This window comes from Eumetopias jubatus, unplaced genomic scaffold (assembly GCF_037043125.1).
Source record: "Eumetopias jubatus isolate StellerSeaLion01/CBP00866 unplaced genomic scaffold, mEumJub1_p1.0 scaffold_5, whole genome shotgun sequence".
Classification (NCBI taxonomy): Eukaryota; Metazoa; Chordata; class Mammalia; order Carnivora; family Otariidae; genus Eumetopias; species Eumetopias jubatus.
This window is the reverse complement of record NW_028274811.1, coordinates 127,835,812-127,856,518: the sequence shown is the minus strand read 5'-3', so window position 1 is coordinate 127,856,518 and position 20,707 is coordinate 127,835,812. Positions and strand designations below refer to the sequence as shown.

At 36.1% G+C, this 20,707-nt stretch overlaps 1 non-coding gene across 1 annotated transcript; it reads right to left on the bottom strand.

Moving 5' to 3' along the window:
- Window positions 1–20,187: 20,187 nt before the first annotated feature.
- LOC114204926 (small nucleolar RNA U13) lies at window positions 20,188–20,291 on the bottom strand. Its single transcript, XR_003608280.1, has one exon. It is a non-coding gene; the product is annotated as a small nucleolar RNA U13 (small nucleolar RNA).
- Window positions 20,292–20,707: the final 416 nt, after the last annotated feature.

Genomic DNA, 20,707 nt, shown 5'->3' with positions numbered 1-20,707 from the left:
AGTAACCTATTTTAAATGTGTAAAAGAGTTGTTCCATTTGGTTACAGAAGACTGTCTAGACTAAATGAGTAGAAACTAGAGAAAGTATATTTCTACTTAATGTATAATTAGATCTTTTATAAATAGGATGGTTCACTTTCAATAAAATGTTCATTTTCAGGGCGCCTGGGTGGCTCAATTGGTTAAGCTTCTGACTCTTGATTTCAGTTCAGGTCATGATCTCAGGGTCCTGAGATGGAGCCCCCGCAGAGTGCTTGCACTCAGGATGGAGTGTGCTTGTGCCACTCCCTCCCCTCTGTCTCCCACCTCTAAAGTAAGTAAGTAAGTAAGTAAGTAAGTAAATAAATAAATAAATAAATAAAATATTTGAAAAATAAAAAACGAAGTGTTCACTTTCAATGTAACTGTTCAGAGTTTGAATGTATTTTTCACCAAATGGAAGCAAGATAAAGAATTTCTAAGATTCCTTCCAACTCTAAGATCTTTTTTAATTTTAAAATGAGCATTTGATAAATAAATCATAAAACATTTTTTAGTCAGAGGAACTATTTTCCAAAATGAATGAAGGCTAAAGTAGAAAAAACCTGGTCATTACAAAAGCATCCTTTACTGTATATCTAGCATTAAGATAAGAGCACCAATGTACTTAGAAAAAGTTCCACTGCTGTTCCAAGCTGTTGCTGAAGTTCCATAAATCTAGCAAAATTCTGAGAGCAAGTGTATCAGAGAAAACAAATAACCACATTTATATCAACCTCCTAGCCTAAACCTTAAAAGCTTTATGCATTGACAATGGCTAATTAAGAGAATTAAAATATAAATTAAATAATTTATATTCTAACTCTTTTCATCTCTTCTGATGAAAGAAAACCCAATAAGTTACATTTAGAAAGAGCAACTCAATCACCCAAGCAGCTCCTGGCTGCCACCAAAAAGATCAGAGGAAGTTATTATTAGAAACTTGGGAAAGACATATTGGAAACCACAGCAAGGACCTTGAATATTTAAAAACTCAAATAGTTTCCATCTGGTTTTAAAATCCTAACCAAATCTGCCCATTAAATACATGAGGAAAAAAGATAAATCAGATACAAGATTAGTAAATAAGAGATATAGAGAAAAGGAAACCCTTACAAAATGTTGATATAGATACTGAGAAACTGAAAGTGGGGAATACAGAGAGCATTTTTGCTAGGGAAAATTACACAGTTCACTTTTTCTGACCTATAATGTCCTGCATTTCAAAAAAAAACTTTCCTAGCAAATCAAGTAAGAAAAATGCTTTACTTCACCGTAAATATTTATATGTTAAAACACACTTTAAGCCCCATAACAAAAGATTTTAAAACAGCCAGGCCCTAAAAGAAATCTGTATTTAGCTCCTCCCTAAAACTCAGAAAGGACATCTCAAATAAGCATATTATTAAAATATCCCCAAAGAACCATAGAACATTTGTCAGAGGCCTCTAGATGAGACTATAGCTCTCCATATAGTGGCTTACCTTGCCTTCATTTACATGGGCTTTTTATGAAGCCCCAGAAGCTCTCTTCTAGGAAAGCTTCTCCCCTACAGGTCAAAACTCCTACCCTCTTCTGAGAAGTATAGCATTCTTGCACCTTCACCAAAAGTGCCTATAGTAAAGCCTAGCACATAGTCTGTTCTCAATAAAAGCTTGTAGAATAAATGAATGAAAAAAATCAACTGAGATAAATGGATGTAATCAGGCCCCAGTGCCCTTTCCTTTTATGCAAATTTAAAACTTTTAGATACAAATGTTTTAAAACTCAAATCAGTATCCTCTAGCACAACTGTAATACAATCCCTAGAATATTTCCCTTAGCACATCTTTGAAAATTACCTTTTGAAATAATTAATTATTCAAATACAGAAATTCTACTATGTCTTCAAAATTATTCCCTAAGTTGGGGCGCCTGGGTGGCTCAGTTGGTTAAGTGTCTGCCTTCACCTCTGGTCATGATCCTTGGGTCCTGGGATCAAGTCCTGCATCGGGCTCCCTGCTCAGCAGAGGGCCTGCTTCTCCTTCTACCCCTACCCTCTGCTCTCTCTCTCTCCCTCTTTCTCTCGAATAAATAAAATCTTAAAAAAAAATTATTCCCAAAATGTGTTACTCAGCCTCCTAAAATTTAAGACAATGCTAGTGAACCTGTAAAACCTGCACGTGCATTTTTTTTTTCAAGTTCTTTTTCCTCTTGTAGACACGATGAATTTTCAGTAATCCATCCAAACACTTCCCCCAGTCTGGGCTCCTCTTGGGATCAATAAGAGTACTTTTTATCTGGCCTTTCATTAAGGTTGTCATCATGACCATGAATGTACTTTTCCTCTAGCCGATAGAACTAAGCTTTACAGAGTGTTGAATATTTTTTTAAGTAAACAGATTCCCAAATTCAGTTCCTCCTGTAGTTGAAGCATACCATTAGATAGAATGATTCTCTTTACATATACTGAGTTTCCCTCTCCTATACCAATCACACGTACACCTTAATAAACTTCCATTAAAACCATGGCTACAAGGAAAGATGAGTAAGACAGAGCACATGAAATTCTTTTTAGGTTTATGGTGTGTTTTCCATTATCTTCACATAGCTTTCTTTTAGGGCCTGGCTGTTTAAAATCTTTTATTATGGGGTTTGGAGAGTGTCTTCAAATATAAATATTTGTGGTAAAGGAAAACAAAGTCATACAGTTTTACACTCAAAACTCCTCCCTGGACATTATAAGCTTATTTATTGCAGAGTTCTCCCCAGTGTAAGGAAAGAAGCAAGGGCATGAGGTATATCACTAAAATACCAAAGGATAAATAGCCCAGCTACATTATATTCACAGCCACTAGCATTGCTGCTCAGGGACACCTAATTCCCCACAGGCAGTTTGCTAATGATTTTCGTATCTTACCTTTTTCAAAGCTCTATAAGCCCCCAAACTATAGTACGATCCCACATTAGTTGAGGATAAGATAGAAATTATGAGCAACTGAACTACAACTGAACTCCAGGGCAACAGTCCCTTTACTCCATCCCTCTTTAAGACATTCTTTAACCACTGCCTTTGGCCACTGCCAAAGCTATTAAGTTAAACTTACACCATCCAGACAACCTTGTTCCCCAAGCAACCAGTTTGGACAATTGTGGCCTGTTCTGCCTCAGCAACCTCAGCTCCCAGCATAACTTGCTAGCCATTAAATTGTTCCTCTAATATCTCTTCAGGGGCCAAGTCCAGGCTGCAAGCAATGTAAAGCCAGTCTACTGGAAAGAGTTGAATACAACAGAAGGCAAACTGGCTCAAGGTCAAAAACAACAACAACAAAAAAGAACAGAAAACAAGGGCTACAAAAGACAGTGATTACATTCATATGTCATTTTTGTAGTTCTTTTCAGTCTTTGTTCTCAAAATTGTAAAAAATTATATTTTAAAAACTATCCAGACCATGGCTCCCTTATTCTTTCATTTAGCTTCCTAGCTCCACACATTCGGCAAATACAACATGGTTATGAAACACAAGGTATGTATAATGTATATATTATATGTATTCCAAACCCATTTTAAGAGATCCACAGGCAAACAACATACTGAATTGTACCGTGTATGTTAAGACAGAGAAATCTCTATGATGGAGTTTGTCAATTAAGTAAATTATTGACTTATCCTAAGCCAAAGCTAAACACAAGTTGTAATACGCTGGAAATATCAGGGTTTTCCTCTTATCAAAAAGATATGGGTATAATCCTATTCAGCAATAGCAATGAAATTCAAATATATAATTATGCTTGAAGAATAGAGAGAACTAAGAACCCCAGATACCTGACAGAAATGTCTAGACTATTAACTGAATTTTTCATCCTATTCTTTCCTCTCATTCATCATTTTTCACCCATCACCATTAAACCCTCCACAAAGAAGCAATTATCCTACCTGACTAGCCTGTGTGTGATTCCCAGTTTATGCTATAAACTTTTCAGATGTTTTCTCTTAGAGAAGAATTGTTTTGTGAACAATGTGTTTATCCAACACCCCACATATGAGTTAGAATTAATTTTTAAAAATTTATTTTAAAAGAACTTGAGTAAGATGTTAATAAAGAGGAAAACTGGCTAAGGAGTATATGAGAACTCACTGTACTATCTTTGCACCTTTTATGTAAGTCTAAAATTATTCCAAAATATGAAGGATATTTAAGAAGAGACAGTGAGAGAGAGACCTTCTCAGCCACAAATGCTGATCCACTTTCAGCAGGCTGCAACAGAGGTAGATTACTTTTATTTTCTTTATAGTGTCAACTATAGCTAAAATTCATCCTCTAAAAGTGAATTTTATTTTCTTACATAATCCAAAATGACTCAAAGTAAGAGATGACAAGTGAAGTTGATAAGCAGGGTGGGTGATACTAGTTGTGGACATTAAGGATTACCTTAGGACATTACTTTAGGATACTAAAGATTATATTAAACATTAAGGATGACTATGAAATAATAAGAGCTTGATTTTTCAGAAGTTGAATCTGAAGACAATTAGCCCATAAAAGGAGCTACAAACATTTTTATACATTTTTATACAGTGGTCATATCATCAGAATCAGTGCATTATCCTTCAGAATAACCACTCTGAGGGAAAACTGCCACTTTAATGAAAATATTCCTACTTTAATTTCAAAAATTATCTCATTGTCCCCTCCCCCATAGATGAATCTCAGATTTTCTTCCCTAAAGAGTTAAATGGGAATTTAAAATAAACAGTTTCCATGAATTTCACTCCCCATGAACTCTTAGAAGACATATTTTAAGGTACACATCCTCCTACTGTGTTTTCAATTTATGGGACATTATTTTCCTTCTCCCTAGCAATCTAAAGCTGTGTCAGAGGACTCATGATTAGGTCCTGCAGTGAGAACTATCAGAGAAGAGTAAGTCCAATAAAATGATCTCTTATGTTTATAGATATTCACAGTTTATACCAGAACTTGTAAAATGAACCAAAAGAAACAGTTCATTTTACAACCCTGAGATGTTTCTGGGAAGTATTAGCACTTAGTATGAACCAAGCCAAACTAGGCCATCCCAGCTAGTCACAAATATATACCATGTTGATTACAAAGCTGACACAAAGCCTTGGATAGCCCAAAACTTGAAAAACCCATAAGCTAATGGTATCCAAAATTCTTGGCTTGCTTATTAAATACAGCATGAATATCCAACTAGTTTATAGGTAGTACACCCATGAGATTAAGTGATCACTTGTTTTTTTTTCCTAAAACTTACTATCAAACATAAACAATTTATGGTAAGTGTGCCCCTAAAGACATCAGGAAATGCTTTTTAAAAATAGGCCTTTTGGATTTGTGGTAAGTCAAATAATGCCCTTTCCCTCAATGATATTAGGCTTTATTTATTTATTTTTTTAAATTTTATTATGTTATGTTAATCAGCATACGTTACATCATTAGTTTTTAATGTAGTGGTCCATGATTCATTGTTTGCGTATAATACCCAGTGCTCCATGCAGTACGTGCCCTCTTTAATACCCATCACCAGGCTAACCCATCCCCCCACACCCCTCCCCTCTAGAACAATCTCTGGACCCTGTAAATGCTACCTTATAAGGATAAAGGGTCTTTATAAATGTAGGATCTTGAGATGTAGAGCTTATTCTGGATTATTCTGGTAGGCCCTAAATGCAATCACATATATCATTATAAGAGAGAGCAGACACATAGAAGAAAAGGAAGCAATGTGACCGCAGAGGCAGAGATTGGAGTGATACAACCACAAGCCAAGGAATGCCAGCCAGCAGCCACCAAAAGTTAGAAGGGGCAAAAAAGGAATTTTCTCCCAGAGCCTCTGGAGGGAGCACAGCACCTGCCAACATCTTAATTTCAGCCCAGTGAAACTAAGTTTTGGACTTCTGGCCTCCAAAACTGCAAGAGAATAAATCTTTGTTGTTTTAAGCCACCTAGTCTGCGCTAATTCGTTACAGGAGCCTTAGGAAACAGCTTTATTGAGATACAATTCACACAGTATATAATTCATCCATAAAGTGTACAAGTCTTTGGTTTTTAGAGTATTCACAGAATTGAATATTCTAAACCATCACCACAATCAATTTTAGAACACTCATCACCTCAAAAAAGAAACCCCATACCCACTAGTCACTCACTATTTCTCCACAACAAACTGGGAATCAACAAGTTTTCTTGGATCTATCAGTGAATTAAGATCGCACAACAAACCACTGGCCCCAAATTCTGAGAAATAGACAGGCAGATACAGAGAATCGTAACTTACCAGAGCAAGAACCCAAGAGCAGAAACTTCCATGGAAGCCAGTATCAGGGTAGAAAAATCTACACTATACTTGATCAATTACTAGAAACTCAGTGTGGACAAACTTAAGAGCTAAAAATTCTTGGGAGGGACGGTCTTACGGGGAAGAGAGATCTTCACTTTTGTGAGTATTACCTCCAGGAGCCCCATGAGGTTTTCACAGAGATGATTAGAGAAAAATCCCCTTATGCTTCCATCAGGGGAAGAAGAAAAGTATTCATTTTGAAACAAGCCCAAGCACTCTGTTCTTAACAAAATAATCTATTTCACTAGAGCCTAAGAGACATGGAGGATGGGAAATATCCCAGCTCCAATCCCCTCTAGCCTTTGATGTGGAGGAAGGGAAATATATAACTGCAGCCTCTTCTAGTCTTCCTGTTCCACCTGAGTGTATGTGTGTGTTTGTGGAGAAGGGATGGGGGAGAGACATGAGAAGCGCTTTTAAAGGTCACAGCCCAGGGGGCACAGGCTCACTAAAAATCTAAGACATAATCATAGGACTACAGAATGCTTCCCCTTCCCCCACACCTTACCACCACATAAATAAGGCCTATATACTGAAGTTCCTTCTACCCCATATATTATGTCCAGTTTTCAACAAAAAAATTACAAGGCATATTAAAAGGCAAAAAACACAGTTTAAAAAGACAGGGCAAGCATCAGAACCACACTCAGATATACCAGGGATGTTGGAATTATCATCAGAGACTGGGAATTTAAAATAACTATGGTTAATATGCTAAGGGATCAAGAAAATGAGAAGACAAGCCACAGACCTGGAGAAAACATTTGCAAAATATGTATCTGACAGAGGACTGATATACGAAATGTATAAAGAACCTTTACACTATAACCAAGTGGGATTTATCCCTGGGATGCAAGGTTGGTTTACATATGCAAATCAACCAATGTGATATACCACATTAACAGACTGAAAAATAAAAACCACATGATCATCTGAATAAAAGCAGAAAAGCATGTGACAAAATTCAACATCCATTCATGATAAAAAGAATTTCTCAACAAAATAGGTATAAAAGGAAATTTCCTTAACATAATAAAAGCCACTTATGAAAAGCCCACAGCTAAAATTACAATCAGTAGGGAAAAAAAAAAATGAAAGCTTTTCCTCTAAGATCCAGTATAAGGCAAAGCTGTCCACTCTCACCACTTTTATTCAACATAGTACTGAAGTACTAGCAAGAGCAATCAGACAAGAAATAGAAGTAAAGGCATCCAAATTAGAAAGGAAAAAGTTAAATTATCTGTTTGCAGACAACATAATCATGAAAGAAAAATATCCAAACAATGAATAAATAGACATTAATGTGTTCAACCTCATGTCTAATCAGACAAATACAAGTCAAAACCAAAATGAGATTCCACTATACTCCAAACAAATTAAGAAAAATTTAAAAGCCTGAAAATACCATGTGTTGAGTGAGGAAATGGAGCAAATGGAAACTCTCATACTGCTGGGAATACAGATTGGTACAACTACTCAGGGAAAGCAAGTGGATGGACATTATCTACTAAAACTGAATATATACATATATATGATCCACCAGTTCTGCCCCTGGGTACACCCCCTAGAGAAACTCTTGCATATCTGCATTAAAATACATATACAAGAACGTTGGCAGCAGTCTGTCTTTAACAATCCAAAACTGGAAATTTGGAAACAACAAGGTGTCCATCAACAGTAGAATGAACAAATTTTAGTATATATCAACAATGCAATACTACACAGCAATAAAAATGAATAAAAACCTTAACAAGATGGTTGGCTGTTAAGAACAAAATATTAAGCAAAAGAAACAGAGATGACAATAAGATAAATAAAATGTGAATCTATTTTCATGAAGTTTAAAAATGTGCAATACTAAAATTATTACTATTTTTTAGCAATATACATCATTCAAGTAAACTTTTCAGACTATTTGGTTTTAAGCGGGTATCAAAGATTTTTTTTCTTTTACATTTTACACACAAGGGAAAAGATACCTACAGACCTATTCAAATATTTTTTTTCTTTGTAGGTACATTTTGTAGAAAAAGAGAATGATTAGGTAGTCATTTAGTCTAGATAGATAAAGATGACAGTCTGGCTAAAGGTAGTAGATTTTTGACGGACAGTCAAATGAGAACCAAACTGATGGATAATTAATTTCTGAAACAAACTTTAATCTCATTAAAGTCCATAGAAAATTGTTCAGGAGCTCTATCAGGAACACTAATCTTTGCCAAGAAAGTTGTTGTAAAATACATCATACAGAAAGGTTCTATTCCAGACCAGAGTTGGGAAATTTTTCTTTTATAGTACATAATGTACGAAACTAAAAGAAAAGCAAGGAAATCATTGCCATAAAATGCAGGACAGCAGTTACCTCAAGCCAGAGTGAGGGAGTGGTACTTGAGAAGAGACACAGAGGACATCTAGAGCACTGCTGGTTGCAGTTACTTGTATGGCTTTCTTTTCTTTCTTTTCTTTTCTTTGTTCATTAAATTGTCTTTCATTGAACTGTTATTCATTAAACTGAAGTACTTTTCTATATACATATTATATATCTCAATTTGAAAGAAGATAATAAAGGGTAGATGAAAATCTGAGACACAGAGTGATTATAAGTGATTTGCATATTTCACACCCACATGAAATATGTTACATGAGTACCAAACCTTATATGATAGAGTCTTAGCATAAAACTGCCTTCTCTAGTCCTTCTAAAAAGCCTTCACATTCTTTCCATCCCACAGTGATTATTTCATCATCTGTTCTCACAGAACTCATTGTTTAAACATCTCACTGGCAATTAACTATGAAGTGTCTCACAACCATTTCTATACTATTAGGGTTAGGGCCTTTCACATTGTATGCTGTGTCTTCTAGTTTATGACTTGGCACACAGTACCCTCTTGATATACACTTATTTATAAGAAGCAATACAGAGTTTAAGTGTGTATCCCACATCAGAACAGATCATGTTAAAGCAGTGTCCCAGTATTTATCATCATCATTTCTAAAACACTTTTCTTGAATCCAGCTCTGAGTGTTAGAAATGAAGGCTCATGCCCTTCTTCCCTCAGTCAGAAAACACTCTTACTCTTTCTACAAACCCAAAGAATGGTGGCCACATGAAAGCATTTGTTATCCAATTATATGGCAGCTCCTCTAGGGATTCATGAAGGTCTTTGAGGCTTAAAAATTGATGAACAATTTCTGTGCAGGGGGGGAAAAAAGCAATACTTGGAGTCTGATGTAGAATGAGGACACAATTACTTTATTCACACTATCCTTATGAGGGGTGTACTTAATTCTGATCATGAACTTCTTTCCTAATATGAATTTACTTTGCAGTTTCCATTCAAAGCACAAAGCTCATTCTTTCAACAAATATTGAAGTATCTACTACATGCATGTCACCAAGCCAAGACATGATGACATGACATCCTGAATGCTCTTTTTCTCCTTGCCAAACATATTCTCATTTATTGATAGTCATTATCAAGGGAGAAACACAATTTATATGTTAGCAAATAGTCCTTTTCTTTGTAACATGATATTGCAAGCAAGGTATTAAAATATAATAGCTATAACATTTCAGGGTGAAGTGCTAGACCAAGATGCAAATTTTAAAAGGTGGTATTTTTAAAAAATGGTTATAAAACTCTGGAATCCCTCACTTGCATCTAGGGCATTAAAAAATGGGGGAAGAACAGGGCTCGGGGAGAAAGATTTCCTCAAAGGATACCCTACCTCTTTTCCTCCATGAAAGAGATGTGGGAGAAGTACTAGCCCCTAAAACAAAGTCTAATGACAGGGGCTTCAAGGATATTTATTACTCAGAGAGAATTTCTTAAGAAGATTTCTGTGGAGAAAATTCTTGGCATTTTATGAATCCATCCTCTTCTAAGGGGAAAGTGAATTCCTCCTTCTTGACTCCAGTCAAGAGAGATAGAGGACAAAGAGAGCCCTCAGAGAATTTATCACTAATCTGCTTCTTGTTAGAGAGGAAACCAGTGAGCTGGTGTCTGACTGGAAATTCTAAAGAGCAACAGAAAGGTAGGCTTGCAGCATTGGCAAAGGGAAAGTAGTTGCTGCTGCATTTACTGTGTTTCCTGGGACAAAGATGATGGAGGGATTCCCATAATCTAGATATGGGACATATACAAGTTAATAGTCCGCAATTTAGGTCTGGACAAAAAGAGCTACCTGGAAGAAACTAAAAACAAACAAGCTTCAGATTAACAAGTAGTTTATTAATTCATCTCTCTGCTTCTGCCCTTGCCCCGGTCAGTACATTTTACCACAGAAGTCAATGTTTCTGTTAAAATGTAAGTCAGATCATGTCACTCCTCTGCTCAAAATCCTCCAATGGCTTCCATGTCACATTCACATGAAGTAGAAGCCCAAGCCCTCACTAGATCTCTGAGGTTCTACACAATCAGATTGCATGGCCCATGCCCTATTTCCTCCCCTGTCCTCAGCTCTCTGCAAAGGAGGCACATTGACCTCTTCCTGTTCCTCATGCTCATCAGGTTCTCTGTACTTGCCAGGCCCTCTGCCTGGAATGTTTCCATGCCTTAGAGTCCTTACATTTTTCACAAAGCCTTCCCTGAGACCCCCACTTAAAATTTCAATGCTTCCCCTAACACTATTTCCCTTTCCCTATTTTATTTTTAACTGTCATCACTGCCTAATTTACTATGTGTATGTATATGTTTATATATCTTGTGTATAGATATATATTTTTACATATATGTATACTATATATGCAGATTATGTATATTATATATGTCATGCATATATTAGGCATAGATGTATATATACATATTATATGTATATATACATATACAATACATATATATATTATTTATATATAGGAAATAATACCTACAGTATAATTATATTTGTATGTGTGTATATGTGTGTGTGTGTGTAAAATTATGTCTCCCACTAGAACCACAATTTCCATAAAGGCAGGGATTTTGTCTGTTTTTTTCATTGTTATGTACCACTGTTATGTACATATACAATACATATATATATTATTTATATATAGGAAATAATACCTACAGTATAATTATATTTGTATGTGTGTATATGTGTGTGTGTGTAAAATTATGTCTCCCACTAGAACCACAATTTCCATAAAGGCAGGGATTTTGTCTGTTTTTTTCATTGTTATGTACCACTGTTATGTACCAGGGCTTAGAGCAGTGCCTGGCATAAAGTAGTTGCTTAATAAGTATATGTTGACTGAATGAATGCATTTTAATAAAATTTGGGGGAATGAAATATTTCTAGGTTGTTGTTCCAAGAGAAGGCCAAAAGGGAAAAAAAAATCAGAATACCCCAGAGGAGGAAGTCACCAAATCCACATACAAATTTGCTGGAAGCAGTAGGTTTGAGCCTTTTGCTCCTTCCTCTTTCATAAGCCCAGTGGATAGATTTCAGTCAGCAATGGTTATGATCTGTGATTTTCCCCTCCTGGGCTGGATAAAAACTTAACAAGCCAGGAAATGTTTGCACAGACATAAAAGCGAAAGGAAAAATCTAGGGCATGAATCATGTGGGACTACTAAATATAATAACTATCATGATTTCTAAGTAGAGTTAAGAATACATATTTTTCTTTGACTCCAAAATTTTCTAGAAATCTTTAAAAATCCTGAGTCCATGGGGCACCTGGGTGGCTCAGTCTTTAAGCGTCTGCCTTTGGCTCAGGTCATGATCCCAGGGTTCCAGGATCGAGCCCCACATTCGGCTCCCCGCTCAGCTCCCTGCTCTGCTTCTCCCTCCCTCTCTACCTGTTGCTCTCCCTGCTTGTGCTCTCTCTCCCTCTCTCTCCTTGTCAAATAAATAAATAAATATATTAATTAATTATAAATAAATAAATAAATAGGAAATAAATAAGAAAATAAAAATCCTGAGCCCAGAATTCAAGTGTTAAAAAGAGGCAAAGTTACAGGTGGCAGAGGAGTGAAGAGCAGAAAGACTGCGACATTAAAGTGGCCTTCTTAACTCCCCTTCAACATGACTTCTACAGTTCCTTTCAAGATAACCAAGAAAACTTTCAAGGTTTTAAGAGAAGTGGAGCAGAGTATATTAAAATTAGCTGAATAATATATAAACAATATCTCAGATCTAAATAAACTGCTTAAAACTTAAACACTTATGCACACACATGAACACACATTTGCACATGCTCACAAGCACACCGACAAGCATATTCTGAGGACCCCTCATCCTAACAGGTCACAAGGAACCACAGCCTCAAACTTCTCAGGCTCTCCCAAACGTCAAGGCCCACTTTACACAGGAGTTCACTCACTCTACCATGCACCCTATTTCAACCCATTTCGGCACAGAGAGGACAGCAGCAAATTGAAGTTACCAATGAATATGCTGGAGGTTTACCCAAAGCCAGAGAAAGTCTCAATTATAGTACAAAAACAGTAGTAACAGTAGTAGTAGCAGCAGTAATAGTAATTACAATAGTAAGAGGAGGAATAGAACAATATCTATCCCTCTTGAGCATTAGTGCAGATAAATGGTTCTAATACATGATGTCATTTGAATCCTCACATTCCCTTAAAGTAGATTATGGGACTCAAAATATGTATTTCATAAGAAACCATTTTCCAGTGTGGTCTTAAATCATGAGCTGTAGGGCGCCTGGGTGGCTCAGTTGGTTAAGCGACTGCCTTCGGCTCAGGTCATGATCCTGGAGTCCCAGGATCGAGTCCCGCATCAGGCTCCCTGCTCAGCGGGGAGTCTGCTTCTCCGTCTGACCCTCCCCCCTCTCATGCTCTCTATCTCATTCTCTCTCTCAAATAAATAAATAAAGTCTTTAAAAAAAATCATGAGCTGTAACAATTTAGCAAGTCAGAGAAATAAAAAGAACATAAAAAGAAATATTTTTGGGCGCCTGGGTGGCTCAGTCGTTAAGCGTCTGCCTTCGGCTCAGGCCATAATCCCAGGGTCCTGGGATCGAGTCCCACATCAGGCTCCCTGCTCAGCGGGAGGCCTGCTTCTCCCTCTCCCACTCCCCCTGCTTGTGTTCCTGCTCTCATGCTCTCTCTCTCTGTCAAATTAATAAATAAAAATCTTTAAAAAAAAAAAAGAAAAAGAAATATTTTTAATGCAATTACAATTTTTTATTATTTTAATGAAGTACTAAACCTTCCTTGCATATCAATGAGAATAAACAGTCTGAATATACAAGGACCTCACTGCAAATTGTTAGCAGTGAATTAGGAAAAAGGTTACAATGTCCCTGGACACATTTACCTACACAGTGTAGGCCATCAATAAGTATTTGATGAATGCATAAATGAGTGAACAAATAAATGAGTGAATGAACAAACCAAAAAAACAGCACTCCTCTTTGACTTCTTGGTTCCCTAAAAAACATGACTCTTTATTTCTCTTGAGTAATTTCTCTTGCTAGATCTGTCTGTCTCCATACACAGCAAACTCTCCAGTGTTTTCTGGATAATAATAGACACTCCAGAGTCCTCTGATGTTCAGAAATAGCCAGTCATCCCTTCCATTCTGTTCCTGTTGCCACTACCCTCATTCAAATTCAAATCCATATCACAAAGTCATCCACTTTCAACCTACACTCCAATCCATCTTCCACATTGTCCCAGATTAAGTTGTCTTTTTATATCACTTTGCTTACATCATAACTCCTCAAATGGCTCTCCATTGCCTACACAAAGGACAGCCTCTCTACTCTGACATTCAAAACTTTCAATAATCTAACACATACCCACATTTCCTCTTTTATCTCCTGCTGCCTCTGAACATGTATATTAAATCCAGTGATTCTTGACAGTGCATAATTTTGCAAAGCCTACTACAATTTCCCTCTGTTCATACCTTTGTTTGCACCATTCCTTTTACCCATAAATATCTCCACTCAGCTTCAGCTATGAAAATTTTATCCATTTTTCAGATTCCAGTTCTAATTTTTCTCCTTCAAGATGTAATCTATGACTGACTTAGTCACAGAGACCCTCCACCCTGCTATCCATAAAGAAAGCTTCTGAGATCAAAAAACACAGTGATTTTGCATAACTACAGAGTCAAATATTATCCAGTACAATGTTTCACTAACTGTGCCTCAAAGTGTCTCAAAATTCTTCAAAAAAAACAAAACCAAAACCAAAATAAAACATACAAAAAAAAAGAGTTTCCTGTCAAATAGCTTTGTAAAAAAAATCTATATACTCTTTTCTTGGAGATTCACAGTGAATATTAGCATATCAAAGGCTCTGAGAATCCTGCCATGAAGAAATGTGATTAACTTGGTTTAATCCAGTATTTCCCAAGTATATTTGACCAGATTCTCCAGTTTTCATATATATCAATAAAGCTTTCTTAGAAAGCTAGTTTTCCATGGATCATACTCTAGGAAAACACTAATCTAATATTAATCTAATACAACTCCTTCAAGGCAAGAGATGATGCAATTAAGCTCCAGAGAAGTGAAGTAACTGAATAAAGACCATGAGTTAGTTTGCAGAAGAGCCAGTATACCCCCAAAGTCTCTTGCCTTCCAAACCAATGCTCTCTCACTATATCGCTATTATCAAATATATGACAGCATGAAATTGTATGCTTGGTATTTTTATTTTATATGTCACTAAATGTCTTAGACATTGAAATCCTTTTAGCAGTAATTTGTTTTTTGCCTATATACTATAGGCAAAAAAAAAGCCATATTTTACCCCAATAAAGAATCTCTATACACACACAAAAAAAGAAATTAATCAGGAAAGCTAATATCTGTATAGTGTCTAGGGATTAGAATTCATATTACCAAGTTGAATTTACAGAAATCTAAAATTCTGGGATACCCCATGGACAAGGTGGTTAAGAAAGATAAATCTAGTGTCATATTATACAAATAGACACAAGCATAAAATAAATAAATAAGTAAATCCTTCCCAGGGTTCACTATACAGTAGTTTTCCCTTACTACAAGCCTCTGAGTAAAAACAAAAGCAAAAGCAAAAGTATATTTTTGTTTAATGAGATCTCAGCTGGACCAATCATTTGTGACAAATACTACTCATTGCCTACTCAATACCTTCCCCTTCCATTTTTCCTTCTTGATTTGGTCAGAGAATGTGTGCAGCCATGTATTTAGGAAAGGTGAGTTCTTCCCCCATTTCCAAAAGATAAACCATGATTTGTCTATGCCAATCTTGATCATTCTCATTGTATTTCCCAGTGGACTGAAAAGTGAGAATATAACCAATATATAAGGAAAGTATATTGGGGATTTTGAAGATTTTTGTCCCTAATAAGAGACAGGGGTTGAGTTAGGACAACTTTTCATACCATCCTGTATTCCTCTAATGTGGAAGTAATGTCTGAACCATTGAAACCATCTTGACACCACAACGAATAAGCCTAAAAACAAAGACTAATATGCTAAGGCTGGCAGAACAGAGGGTTCTCAGGAAAAAAAAGGCACTCTCCCCTCACACAGTACTTACTCTCTTTTCCTTCCAATCCTCCAGACCATGCACCCTGAATCAAGCTCTCCCTACCTTCTTTCTGTTTCTGCCTTCACTTCTAGAAATGGATAGTTTTCCAAAAGTCCCCACTGTCACCTCAATGCAAATATTTAAACACTTAAGATCAGAAATTTGCTACATATACCAATATCCCCCACTTCTCCAACCTCCCAGACTGGAGTTCTTTCTCTTCTTCCCATATGTCAGCACCTTTTGGAAAGAATATTTTAATGAAAGCAACAAAGACAAATTTACAGTTTTGACAAAGGCCACCCTGCTTCCATAAGACTCTTTGATGACAGAGTATCCTAAATCTCCTCTTATCCACTGAACTGCTTAGCAGTACACTTATTAGTGCTCCATAACTATTTTTTAATTAATTTACAAAAAAGTAGACCCAATTAATTTATCCCAAGAAAAAGAAAAAAAGGTCAGGAACATTTGGTTAATTTAATATTTGATTAAATGAAAGAAACTGCCTAAATAAAATGACAGAAATAAGTTCTACCAATGCAAGGGTATTCCAACAATAATTTCAGAACTGACATTTTTTTTCTTTTTTATTATTATGTTCAGTTAACCAACAATTTGATAATATGGGGACCTTAGTTACAACATCTCATATCTGTTTAGTGTTTTGTGAGTTACAGAGAGCCTGTATCTATTACCTCATCTGAGCATTCTTCATGTGATATATCATTTTTAGGTATAACAAGTTTGTGCAATAACATTGGTAAACAATTTTGAGAGACAGCATATGATCAGAGTTCACTCACAAACACATATTTCAATTATAAGTTGATTTGAAGCTTTGAAAGAAAAAAGAAAGAAAATGAAAACCAAAAATATATAAATTCTCCAGAATGGAGTCCATTGCATTAGGCAGGCCTTTTTTGTTTATTGGGACACTTTTGTTTATTTCTGCATGCTGTATTGTAAAAGGGACACTGTCAAAACAATGTATCAGATAAAGGCAACCAAGATGTCTGGAAATTATCTTAAATGAAAAATGTAAGAACTGGAAATGTTTAGCCTATAAAAGAAAAAATTTCAGAGATGACATCATAGACATCTTTAAACTCAAGGCTGTCAAGTGAAAAGGTGGCAAGATTCTTTCCCTTATGGTTCTGATGGCAGAACTAGTGTCAATGAGCAGAAGTTAAAAAGGCGAAGTGATCAACATAAGAACATAGAGGATTTTCTAATACCCTTCTCTTCCATTGTTCTCCAATATTCCAGGCTATTCAACACAAAGAAGAAATTTTCTAAAATCTGAAGTTGTCTAATAACTATCTGTGAATTAGATACCTAAGGAGTTTCTGATGCCCTTCCTCAGGAATTCTGTGAGAGGAATTTTTAGATTGGCAGGATGACCCAGATAACTAACCTCCATAAACCCTTCCAACTTGAAGACTCAAGGATTCCATGTTTTGAGAGCAGTCCAGGAATAACTGATCAAGCCCCACTCAATTTATTTGTGTTACCAACTTATCTTTCAAAGTACAAGATAACTAAATATATAATTTGCAAAAGATATGGGTAAACAACTAAAATCTAACCTCTAGTGATTGGTAATGAGCATCCTCAGAATCTAGAACAATACCAGGCACAGAGTAGGAGCTCAATAATATGTATGATTTAATGAATGATGTAACTATCTAAAAGTTAGGTAATTCTGACAGGTTTCCAAACATTTTCACACACGTTAGCTCGTTGAGCTTCAGCAACAACTCTATGAGGCAGACTAGGCAGGTTAGTATGTCATTTCATACACCTTATTTTGTTCCCTCCCCCAAGTATGCTCTTCTATTAACATTGTGCTTTTAGGTTTCATCAAAGATTGTTAAAAGAAAAATTCATCACAAGAACATCTTACATAAAATCACGATTGAAACATCACTGTCCATCACGCCCCTCACACAAGAAACAACATTATAAATTCCTCCTGCAATTAATGACAAGAAAAAGTTTGCCTTGCCATACTGGTTTGTCTGCTCTGCCCTCCCTCCCTTCCTCCTTTCCTTTCTTTTCTTTTCTAAATAAGATAATGGGGACTCTATAAACAAACATGGTTTCTTTTTTCCTCAGAAATTGCCAGAAAGTTCAGTCAACCTTGTGGCTCTAACTTTGACATCCCAAATTCCTAACATAAATCTTTCCAACATTATAACACATCAGGACTTAGAAACTTTTTTTGTTTTTAAAGCAATGGAATTTTTGGTTTGAAAAAAGTTATTACTTGGAATCTTGATACATACAACAGATAAAAGTACAGCTGTTAAGAACAGAGCTCAGAGGCCTCCCAACCAAACCTCCTTCAAAAATCTTCTACACACAGGTGGCCCTAGATGCCAATGATTGTCATTTGAAAACTACTGCTCTACATATTTTCAATTATTTTAGCTGCCTTGTTTTGTGCATTTTTAGTACAAACCACATGAAAATGTTTCAGTATTAGGTACATGAAAAGTGTGTATATTTCTTTACATGCTTACACATGAGACAATGGAAATGTCTTTACCATTAACAACAGGTAGAGACATAAATGTCTCTACCATTAACAATAGGTAGCCAATGTGGGGCCAAGATCATAAACCAAAACTACGTTAGATTCAAGCAACACCTAGGTTAAAATCTCAGCTTCTCACTGTATAAGGGTGAGAGCTATTTAACCTGTCTTGGCTAAAATTTATATACATATAAAAACAGTTACAATAGTATCTATCTTACAACATTGCTTTCAGGATTAAATGAAATAAACTTTGTAAGTAACTCTACACAATACTTGACATATAATAGGTACTTATTACTATCTTCATTACTTTTTGACACTTACCCCTCTGGGCTGGTCAATATGTTATGCCAATAGGAAATTTTTTAAAAAGGGGGGATGCGAGATATACTAAGTCTGGAACCTGGAAACCACAGGGACAACATATAGCACTGGAAACCAAGTGCAGGATAAGACTGACCAAGAGAAAGAGTTAGCCTGGTGTTCATTAATAATGTTGAGGGAAAGGTATAATTGCCAAACTTTGCTAACAAAAGAAACTACGTCATCATAAAAGGCAGAAAATGAGGCTAAGTTAAAGAAGTACTTAAAGATTTTGTCACTAACCCAATCACCATCAAACCCAACAGATAAGGTAAAGTTTTTACTTTCTTGAGCCTTGTCCCAGATGTTTTACTTTCAAGGAAACACATTAAATTGCTTGTATGTGATGAATTACAACTTCAACAGAACCACTGGGGAAAACATTGAAGAGCATTTGTTGGCCCAGCCCAGCAAACTGTCCTCCAGCTCCTCTGTCAGACCCCTCCAACAGGAAATCTTTTTAAAGCAATGTTTTAGCTCTACCACTGACATCTACCTATAAACTAATGTGATGTTTGGCATGGAAGGTTGTTTATTTGGGTGTGTAAAGGTTCTGGCTGTTAACTTGGAGAGAAAAGTTATTACTCTACCTCCCTTCAGAGACCATCCAAATACTTGTTTGACAGGGTGAACACCCACTACACACAAAAGTGGGGTTGAGCCAGACTTCTGCAACACTAAGTGGGTGAAACTGTCTCTGACACTTCCTTTCCACCTCTCCCTCTGTGAGTCCCATCCCTTACCCCCAGCGGTCCAACTACTCAATCCAGGTATCTATCTGAACTCTTTTGCCAAGACTTTGCTATTATCTAATTGTCACCTGATGCCCTTTTTCCCTTTCCCTTATCCTTTCAAGCAGGTTATAGCTGAAAAGTGTTCCCAGGAGCATTTAAATCTTAATTGGTACTTAAGAATGTCATACTGAAAGGTCTTCAGAACTTAAAGGAATAAAGTCCAACTGACAGAATTTGAGGTCCCATGACAGGTCTGAAGGAGATCTTTACAAGCTTACCCAAGTTAATCACCCCATTAGTGACCATCTACTACCCTTACATTCAAGGCTGACCTGGAAAGAAAGAGTCATTTCCCTAGACACACCTAGAAGAAGGAAATTATCATACATATATGTATGATATATATATATATAACATATATTATACTATATATTTATAATATATACAGTAAATATGTATGTGTAAATACATGGTATATTTACGGTAGTGTATTTATACATATATAGTATTTATACACATATATAGCATAGAATATACTATATAATAGATAACACATATTGATAGTATATATAGTATATACACATATAAAGTATATACCATATGTATACAATATATATATAAGATTGATAAATTAGAGTATATACATATAAATTTCATGCACACCCAACCCCTATAAGTTTTTTTCTTTGTTTCTTTTTTTTCTTCACGTCAGACAGGTAATGTGCCGAGGTTGTAGCAAGATTTGAGGAAGGCACATGTCACACAACAGCATGAACACCCTACCATCACGCTCATGAACTACAAATGAATTCAATGCCTGTAAGGTTTTAAAAAATATTTAGGAAATTTATTTTGTAGGCCACACAACCTTTATAAATGTTTCCATAATCATATTTTGGCGGGCTACAGATTCACTCCGCATCATTAATTAAGAATGTTTCTGTACTAACAGCTCATTTCCAACATGAATCTTCCACCGTAATGTAGTTAGGCCGCCAGGTGACCTCTAGAGAGCAGGTTCTTAAATTCCCTATGAATACAGTTCATAAGGCTGAGTTGCCAGAAACAGCAAGTCACAGATTCCATGACTCCCACCCTTTACTTTATACTGAAGAGTACAGGATACCCCACAAGGCAAATATGGCGGGCCAAATACCCAAGGGATGATTGCAACATTGGCAAAAATTCAAATCATTTAAATCCAGCAAAGTAGATGCCTTGGTATG